Here is a 9829-nt window from a genome sequence, read left to right on the forward strand (position 1 = left end):
CAACCGTAGCAGACCCCTGGGCAGCCTGGGCAGGGCGATCTGCGATACCATAGACCGCGCAGGTTTGTTATGAGGCCTCAAGGACCGTGGGAGGACAGTAAAACAGATCCCGAAAACACTGCTTCCGAGAAGCCAGCTGCTTCCTTTCACTAGTGCTCAGTCTTTCAACTAACCATCTACTTGATCTGATGGTCAGCAGACTAAGTGTCCACAGTAGGGCAGTCCTTGGCACCTCCTTTTAGGTTGTGTGCCTGTGTTTTTGGTTTTAGCCATGTTTTCTGGACTCTGAGTCACTGAGTTTTGTTTTTGAATCAAGATTACAAGCCTTCCACTTTAATGAGGAGTTCATCTGGTTTATGGCTGTGAGTATGATGCCTGCACGTCCATCCTGCCTTGGATGTACCTTTATTACTTCCTTCATTTGCTTTCTTCCCCTCTTTATCACCCCCTGCAATTTCTGTAGAGGACTTTGTTTCCTGGGTCCTTTTAAATTAGGTCAGAAGGAAACATTATTTTATCTTTCTAGTTTTTAAACTGGTTTTACCTTAAGAAACTTTAACAGACTATTTTTTGGCTGGGTGCGGTAGCTCACACCTGTAATCCCAGCACTTTGGGAGGCCAAGGTGGGAGGATCACTTGAGGTCAGGAGCTTAAGACCAGCCTGGCCAATATGGTGAAACCCCGTTTCTACTAAAAATACAAAACTTAGCCGGGTGTGGTGGTGCACACCTGTAATCCCAGTTACTTGGGAGGCTGAGGCAGGAGAATCCCTTGAACCCAGGAGGCAGAGGTTGCAGTGAGCCTCGATCAAGATCACGCCACTGCACTCCAGCCTGGGCAACAGAGCTAGACTCTGTCTCAACAACAACAACAACAACAACAACAACAAAAACCACAAAGTTTTAATACACTATTTTTTTATCATTCCTACTATTGATAGCTATTAATAAGTAGGTTATCTTTTGACTTTGTTTTAAGGAAATGTAGATGTGAGTGTTTTCTCCTCCAGCCTTACTCACCCTGTGGTATTATATCCCTGTCTAAAAGCTGCTGAACCTCGCTGTTTACCTCCTAGGTAGTTCTTACAGTATCATATCTGATAACACTGTTTAATCAGACCTCATGCCACTTGACATGTCTCAGCCAGTCTTTCCAATCGCTTCTCCGTGTGCATGTCCCCACAGTTCGTAATGATTAGCTCTGCACCTGAGGACTTGTGTAGATAATTCTCTCAAGCCTTCCGTTTCTTCAAATACTCTTCCAAAGGGGAAAAATAAACTTGGGTTTATTATGTTGCTAATTTATTTTCCTTTAGGAAGTGCAGCTTTGCTTTCAGACTGTTCTCTTTTCTTTTCTTTCCTTTTCTTTTTTGGAGATGGAGCCTCATTCTGTCACCCAGACTGGAGTGCAGTGGCATGATTTCGGCTCACTGTAACCTCTGCCTCCCAGGTTCAAGCAATTTTCCTTCCTCAGCCTCCCGAATAACTGGGACTACAGGTGTGTACCACCACGCCTGGCTAATTTTTTGTATTTTAGCAGAGATGGGGTTTCACAGTGTTGCCCAGACTGGTCTCGAACTCCTGAGATCAGGCAATCAGCCCACCTCAGCCTCCCACAGTGCTAGGATTACAGGCATGAGGCACCACGCCCGGCCAAACTGTTCTCTTTTCTAAGGCTTGAGAAATAGTGTCTAAAGACATCTTATTCTAGCCTCTTAAAATATCTCTTTCTTAGCCCCCTGTAACCACTCACAAATACTACACCCCCACTTGTATTATCTTATTTGATCTCATCTCTGAATTCAGAGTTGGGAAGTAGACATGTAGAGATATGTGGAGGATCATATTGCTGCCTGAACTTTACAAACATTATCTCATTTTACCCTCACATTCGCTTTACAAACAGTATCTCATTTTACCCTCACATTCGGCAGGAAATTGAGGCTCATAGTAGTAATGGAACCCAAATAAATATAATTGACATGTCAGGATTTGAGCACCAGGCTGGTTGCTCCAAAAGCCATTCCCTCAACCACAATGACTCTGTATTTTCTTCATGATATTCTTGGTCACCCTGTTGTCCTTGCGTCTTGTATTCTCTTTGTTTAGCTGCTATACCCGTCAGGGGTTTTTCTTTTTGCATTATGATCAACTCTGTTTAATTTGGCTCTATTTAGATTTTCTATGCTGGTATTCTTGGCATTGCTAATTATTTGCTGTCTTCTATAATGAGGTTTTAACTCAGGGAAAAATAAGAAGTCCCTACCTTACCTCAAACCCCATTTTCCTAGAGGACTCCATTGCTAACAATTTAGAGTATATCCTTGCAGACATACCCCAAACACTATACCCACACATATATACTCTCTCTCTCTCTCTCTCTCTCTCTCTCTATATATATATATATATATATATATATATATATAATATATATACACACACACACACTACACATACATACATGTACTTACACATTAATTTAATTTTACAAAAATGGGATTATATCCTGGTTATACAGTAGGCCCTTCATATCTATGGGTTCTGCAACCATGGGTTTAACCAACTGAGAATTGAAAATATTCAGAAAAAAATTCCATCAAGTTCCAAAAAGAAAAACTTGGATTTGCTGCACACTGAGTATTATGTTGAATCCACGCAAATGAAGTGATGTGTTGGTGTCATATGAGGTGTTACAAGTAATCTAGAGATGATTAAAATATATGGAAGAATGTATGTAGGTTATATGCAAATACTACACCATTTTATATAAGGGCATCTACAGATTTTGGTATCCTTAGGGGGTTCTGGAACCAATCCCCCACGGATACCAACGAATTACCGTATGTATTTCCATGTCAGTAAATGTAAACCATATTAATTCCTTTTCATGCCAACATATTGAATGGACGTGTATAACATAACAGCCATTGCACATAACATAGCATCTGTTGTATGGATGCACCATGTATCATCATGCATCATTCATCATTCTCCTGTTATTGGGTGTTTAGGTTTCTTCCAATATTTTGCTACTATAAATCAATGAATTTCCTTGTATATAAATCTTTCCATATAAGTGCAAATTTTTCTATAGGATTCTTAGAAGTGGGACCATTATGCTGAAGGATATTAACACAATTATCAAGCATCACTCCTATGCTTCCTTGGGGGTAGGCAAAAATATTTTTCTCTTTTTCTTTCAGAATAAATGCTACTGAGTTGGAGATTTGTTTTTCAGTATTTGTCCCATTGTCTTTTTCTTCATTGGCTTCTCTTTTCCTTTTGATGGCAAAACGCTGATCTTTTAAATTTGTTTTGACACAATCATCATAATTAAAAAGCAACAAAAGTTTGATTGTGACAACAGTCATCACTGTAACACATCAACTTTGGATTTTTCTCGATTGTCTCCAGTCTTCGTGCATGTGTAATCATAATCTTAAAAATCTCTACTGTTAATCCATGATTATGAAAGAAGTAGATATTTGTTATTTTAAAATCTCAGAGATGTGTAACATGGAAAATAAAAGTCACTCTTAGTTCTACTTCACCCCAGATATACTGTTAATAATTTATAAGTAAATATTTTCAGTCAAAATCAAAATACAGATACAATTTGTATCTATATACAGTAGAAATAGAAGTACAATTTCTACTTAACGATATATAAGTAAACATTTTCATAGTCACAATCAAAATACAGATACAACTTTTATCCGTATACAGTAGAAACAGAAATACTATTTCTACTTAATGATAAATCTTCTTTTTCTTCTCTCTTTTTTTTTGAGACATGGTGTGGCTCTGTCACCTGGGCTGGAGTGCAGTTGGCCTGATCTTGGCTCACTGCAACCTCCGTCTCCTGGGCTCAAGCCATCCTCCCCGCTCAGCCTCCCAAATAGCTGGGACTACAGGTGCATGCCACCACACCGGGCTAATTTTTGTATTTTTAGTAGAGACAGGGTTTCGACATGTTGCCCAAGATGGTCTCGAACTCCTGACCTCAAGTGATCCACCCACCTTGGCCTTTCAAGGTGCTGGGATTACAGGTGTGAGCCACTGTGCTGGGACACCCTTATCCATTCTTATGTGCTTTTAAAATATTTGTAATTATAGTTTTTCCAAAAAGACTTTTGTTTGGATTGGAATATTTAAGATACGGTCTCACTTTTTCACTTAGGCTGCAGTGCATTGGCGTGATCATAGGTCCCTGCAGCCTCAAGCTCCTGGTTTCAAGCTATCCTCCAACCTCAGCCTCCTGAGTAGCTGGGACAACACGTGCACGCCATCACACCTAACAAATTATTTTATTTTTTGTAAAGAGAAAGTCTCACTGTGTTGCCAAGGCTAGTCTCGAACTCCTCTTCCCAAGTAGTCCTCCCACATCGGCCTCCCAAAGTGCTGGGATTATACAGGTGTGAGTCACCATACCCAGCTCTTAAAACAAATTTTTCATGTATATTTTTTATTTCTTATTAAGAATATTTTGTATTTTTGAACAATGTACAAAAGTATAAAAAGAAAAATAAAATCAAACATATCATCACCTAGAAATACCCACTCTTACCATTTTGGTGAGTTTTCATCTATAAAAGTAAATATTTGTCTGGATTCCTGGTTATTTTCCTAGGACAGGTTCCTACAAAAGGAATTAGTAGAACAAACCTTTTAAGACTCTTGAGATATTTTGCCAAACTTCCTGAATACAAGATTGCTCATCTAATAATTTTCATCACACATGGTTATATAATATTCCATTTCATTGTATAGTTTGCTTAATCATTCTCTGATTGTTGGACATCCAGACAATTATGGCTTCCTCAGGTTGCCAAGAGAATTACGAGAGAGAGCTATTAGGAAACCAGACCTTGGGCCTGACACAGAGGAAATCTTCATTACTATTCCTTTGCCTACCCCCTGCTTCAATCACTCCAGGTAATGGACTTCCTGTCCGCCAGAGAACTCAGCCCTAAATGCCTCCTTCCCCATCTGGGACCACTCCAACACATTCCCCAAAGCTTATGCCTTCCAAAGATGTCAGCCTCTTCTGAATCCTGACGAGGTGAGGCTCTTGTTTTCCAGAACAACAGTGGGTGTTGTTTCCATGTCACACTGGGTGTTGGCAGATCCAAAGGTAAGGGGAATCCAAAGATGCCCTTTCCTTAGAAAGATGCCATCTTTAGGATCTGGCTGTGGAAGAGGAATGTAGTCCAACCAGCAGGATGAGTACTCCAGCCCAGAGATGAATGTGTACATGGACCTTCTTTATTCTTCACGGTTAAGCTCCAAATCCTCCTCTTGCAAGGACCTTTTCTGAATTCCCTTTCTGAATCCACTCATCTTAGCATTTAATCAGTTGCTTATCACATAGTGTAATGTATTCCTGAACTATCCCTTGAGAATGTGCTGTCTGTCTGGCACTTTACTAGGCAGGGGAAAAATGACAGTGAACTATAGGCATAAGTCCTGCTCTCTACGGGGCTTACAGCATAGAAGGAAAGAGGAACATTGAGCAAGCATTGTGCTTGCCGGTGTGATAAGTTACTGTACTTTCTCCCCAGAGTTGGATTGGTTTTTGGCTCTGGAGGGCAGGAAGTATGTCTTGCTTTTCTTCTGGACCCTGTGGGATCTACTATGATCTGTGTTCACAGCAGTTGTTCAATAAATACCATCAGAACAATTAACAATGGAAAATATATTATGAAAATGCTTGGTTGCTTATACCTTTAGAGGCATCAGGATACAAAGAGCGGAGACGCTAAGATATCATAGGATTCAAACCCTTATTTTGCCTGTTACTAGCTTAATGCCTGTGGGTGATGTACTCTGAGTCGCACATCTATACAATGGAGGCAGTAATACCTTCTCCAGAGTTATTGTGAGGATTAAGTGAGGCAATTTATGTAAATGTGTTACAGGACCCAACTCAAAGTAAACCTGTCAATATTAGTTCCTTCCCCAGACTATTTAACCTTGGTTGAGAGGCCAAGGAAACTGTTTTCTTCTATCCATTTGAGACACCGAGTGCAGAAGGGAAGAGTGAAGTTTCAGGTCTAGAAGGGGTTTTAGCCTAATCCTTTTTTTTTTTTTTTTTTTTTTTTTTTTTTTTTTTTTTTTTTTTTTTTTTTTTTTTTTGAGACAAGGTCTCACTCTGTCACTCAGGCTGGAGTGCAGTGGTGCAATCTCAGGTCACTGCAACCTCTACCTCTCAGGTTCAAGAGATTCTTGTGCCTCTACCACCTGAGTAGCTGGGATTACAGGCGCCTGCCACCACATCTGGCTAATTTTTGTATTTTTAGTAGAGACAGGGTTTCCCCATGTTGACCAGGCTGATCTCGAACTCCTGGCTTCAAGTAATCTACCTGCCTTGGCCTCCCAAAGTGCTGGGATTACAGACGTGAGCCACTGTACCTGGTCAGCCTAATTCTTTTATTTTCTTGGTAAGACAAATAGAGGCCTATAAAACTCAGGTGACTTTCCTCAGGTTACTTGGTGATTTGAGCACTAATGCTGGAAACAAAACTCAGGTCCCCTGATTCCAACATCCAGTGCATTTTCGGCAGCCTTTCCTAAATTCTCACTGCCAGCCTCTCACTCTCAGAAAAGGTCGGGCCTTCATGTTACATTTCATCTGAGGTCACTGTCCAGAGAGGATAAGAATTCCTGTGAAATCATGGAGAGACTTCCCAGGAAATTTCCAGCTCCCTGGGGTCAAGACAGGGAGGCGGTCACTTGGTAATTTTCCACGCCATGCAAGGTCAGGATGGATTGACTGCCACATGATCGGGGTGGCTGGGGAGTGTGTCCCTGGGGGTTAGAGCAGGCCTCCTCCTGGCTTCACAGAGCCAGAACCTGGTGGAACACAAGCAAGTGAGCGGGAAGCTGGGGAAATGAGAAGGAGGGATGATCGGATAGGGGATAAATCTGGACTAGAAACAAGTCACTTACCATTACTCAAGCCCCACAAACCACAAACTCCTCAGACTATGGAGCTCTGCCTTCAGAGCGTCAGCCTCTCTTACTAATAGGTGATACTCGTAACAATATTACTAGGCTCCAGGCACAATTAAGGGCTTTCCATACATGAACTTCACCTGAACGCTTGCAGCCTGCTTTTGAGTGGCAGGATAAAGTGGTAGTTAAGGGCATAATCTCTGGTTAAACTTTCTGGGTTCCAATCTGTTCTCCTCCCAAAGTGGGAAGATTTGCTTGAGCTCAGCAGTTCGAGACTAGTCTGGGCAACATAGTGAGTAGCCTGTCTCTACAAAAAACTTTAAAATTAACTAGGTATGGTAGTGCATGACTGTAGTCCCAGCTACTGGGGAGACTGAGGCAGGAGGATCGCTTGAGCTTAGGAGTTCAAGGTTACAGTGAGCTATGATCATACCACTGCACTCCAGCCTAGGTGGCAGAGCGAGACCCTGTCTCTAAAAAAAGAAAAACCTAGTCTGTCTTCTCACTTACCTTCTAGATAACTTTGAACAAGTTGTTTAAGGCTCTTCGTGCTTCAGTATCCCTTATCTGTAAAATGGGGATTGTGGTTATTTTAAGGATTAAGTGAGTTAATGCATTTCAAGTACTTATGACAGCACTGGGCACACAGCAAGCTCTGTATGCATTAATTGTCATCATTTTGTTATCATCGTCTTAGAGGGCTTCTCTAATCATCTTATCTAAAGGGATCCCCTTAGTCACTGTCATGTCGTAGTTTTATTATCTTCAAAGCACTTATGACCTGTGACCTCCTTCTTCCCTTCCTCTTCCTCTTCCTTCTATCTTGTTCATTGTCTGTTTCCTTCCACTAACATTTCAGTTCCCTAGAAGCTGTGCCTGTGCCTGGGACATAACAGATGCTCAACACATATTTGTCGAATTGAATTCTATCATTAGATCTTCCCAAACCCTGTGAGGCAGGTACTTATCCCCATTTTATGAAGGAGCAAACTGAGGCCCTGAGAGTTTTCTTTGTTTTCTCAAAGTCACCCAGTTAGGACTCAAACCCAGTTTGACTTGAGAGCCCTCACTCTTAAGTACTATGCCGGATTGGCTCCTCTTACTCAAAAATTCTTAATAAATGAAGAGATATCTGCACTCCCATGTTTATTGCAGCACTGTTCACAATAGCCAAGATTTGGAAGCAACCTAAATGTCCATAAACAGATGAGTGGATAAAGAAAAAATGGAGAGCTATTCAGTCATAAAAAAAGAATGAGATCCTGTCATTTACAACAATATGGATGGACCTGAAGAGCGTTATGTTAAGTGAAATAAGCCAAGCACAGAAAGCCAAATATTGCATGTTCTTACTTCTTTGTGGGATCTAAAAATCAAAACAATTGGACTCATGGAGACAGAGAATAGAACAATGGTTACCAGAGTCAAGGGTGTCAGGGGAAGTGGGGGCGGTTAATGGGTACAAAAGTAGAAAGAATGAATAAGACATAGTATTTACTAACACAGCAGAAGGACTATAATACAAAATAATTTAATTGTCCATTTAAAGATAACTTAAAAAGTATAATTGGATTGTTTGTAACACAAAGGATGAATGTTTGAGGTGATGGATACTCTCCCCTTCAAAAAAAAAATATATATATATATATATTTAGACCTATTTCTAAGCAAAAAAGTTAATGTCAGGACAGTATATGAACTATGATTCAGTCATAACGTGTACTGAAATACAGCATGTGTGTGTACATGTGTAAACAAAACAAAAATTCTTGATCAGTAGACAGAAATTATGCCACACCTTAGCAATGTTCTTCTCTTTCAGTTGAGGCAGAAGTTGGGACTGGGAAGTTGGAAAAAGAGGCAAAGATCCAACCTTCATTCTTCTCCTACAGAACTCAGCTTTAGCCCCTTCTGTCCTCATCTACTCCTTTCCCCCCGGGCCCCGAAGCCCTTCCATCCAATCTCTTGCTTGTCCTCCTCTTCTCCACCCACAATCCCATTACCATCCAATCCCACCTGATTCCTTGTCCATCCTGTTTCATTCTCATCTTCATCCCTATTCCTGGGAGGCAGGGTTTGGGTTAGGCTTTGTCCCAAAGCCTGAGACCAACGTCTCTGTAACCCAGATCAGGGAAGATTTGCTTTCCTTTGCACTGTTTATATGATCATTTCCATGAATTCCCTCTGACTCATCTTCCGTCTTTCTCTGGGACATTTTTGTAGCCTCCCTTGTTTGCACATTTTTCAGTCTAATCCCTCCCCGACACATACTTATGCAATGACCTCGCTTTCTCAACCCAAGGGATCACCCAATAGCTGCCTGATCCTGCCTTCTAGCCCACTTCTCAAAGAGTTGGTCACAAAGCCTCAGGAAGGGTAGGACCAGGTTAGCATCCAGGCAAGTGTTGAGGCTGAAGACACTTGTAACGTCTCTGCAAGTCCTTGACTTTTTTTTTTTTTTTTTTTTTGAGACGGAGTCTCGGCTCTGTCGCCCAGGCTGGAGTGCAGTGGCCAGATCTCAGCTCACTGCAAGCTCCGCCTCCCAGGTTCACGCCGTTCTCCTGCCTCAGCCTCCCGAGTAGCTGGGACTACAGGCGCCAGCCACCTCGCCTGGCTAGTTTTTTGTATTTTTTTAGTAGAAACGGGGTTTCACCGTGTTAGCCAGAATGGTCTCGATCTCCTGACCTCGTGATCCGCCCGTCTCGGCCTCCCAAAGTGCTGGGATCACAGGCTTGAGCCACCGCGCCCGGCTAAGTCCTTGACTTTTATCCCTCTCATTCTGTGGCTTTCTGGGAATCTGTGCAGGGTTAGAGCAGCCAGATCACATGAATACATGCTTAGGGCTGACATCTACAACCTGACTGGTGTGTGGAGTC

This window comes from Rhinopithecus roxellana, chromosome 5 (assembly GCF_007565055.1).
Source record: "Rhinopithecus roxellana isolate Shanxi Qingling chromosome 5, ASM756505v1, whole genome shotgun sequence".
NCBI lineage: Eukaryota > Metazoa > Chordata > Mammalia > Primates > Cercopithecidae > Rhinopithecus > Rhinopithecus roxellana.